The sequence below is a fragment of the Tigriopus californicus genome, chromosome 5 (assembly GCF_007210705.1).
Source record: "Tigriopus californicus strain San Diego chromosome 5, Tcal_SD_v2.1, whole genome shotgun sequence".
Classification (NCBI taxonomy): domain Eukaryota; kingdom Metazoa; phylum Arthropoda; class Copepoda; order Harpacticoida; family Harpacticidae; genus Tigriopus; species Tigriopus californicus.
In genome coordinates this window covers 7,792,050-7,792,956 of record NC_081444.1, presented here as the reverse complement: position 1 = coordinate 7,792,956, position 907 = coordinate 7,792,050, and positions in this window count along the sequence as shown.

Sequence of the window (907 nt, the reverse complement as noted above, 5' to 3'; positions counted from 1 at the left end):
ATATTGAAAGCAAATAGTCTTTCTTTCCACTTTCTCTGGTATGTTGTTATGCTGCTCTTTAAATCCAATGAACCGACGGACGGACGGACGAACGAACGAACGAACGAAAGAACAAACCTGTGCAAAAGGTTGTGGACGTAAAAAGGGTTCGTGCCGGAATTTTGTTTCAGAGCGCTCCAGGCTAACTACGCAGCTTTCTCTCATAAATAGCCGCAACAACGAAACCCAAGATCATAAATAAATACCACCAGAACATACCCGAAAAGGTAATTCGTCTTCATACATACTTTACGACGACTGACGCCTTTGTAGTGCTCTATTCAGACTTGGCTGAGAATTTTTCGGAATCCCGATTTCATGTTCGCACATGCTTCTGGCAAATGGTACCAGAAACTGAATCAAAAAGACCACCATCAAGAACAATTAATTCCGATTATTGGGCTGTCGGCAACTGTTTCAAAATATTCTCATCTAAAAGTTCTTGCCTTAGAAATACCTTTTTTGTGAACTTTCCAAAGGTAGTATGGAGAGCCAGCCAACCAAGTTGGGTCAAGATATTTTACATTTTGCAGTTGCAAAATTACAACACAGTTGTACAAATTACAAAAACAGTTACAAGTTGCAGTAGAATCGATTTTTACACAATACTTCGACTACAATTTGAAGCACATTATCAAACATAGAACATCCAAACCTTTAATGAATATCCGGTTGTAGTCCAGCAATTGTTTCAATTGTCAAGTGTTTTAATTGTTTGTTCCTTGCCCGATTGTTCACTACCAACTTTTTGAGCTCCTCAAGATAGGTGGAATTTTTTTTCAAAAACTCAGGTATCGTTCCAAGTCAAAGAAGCATGTTATAAATCGATCCTAATCATTTTAATTCTTGGGATTGGTCATGCATTTCT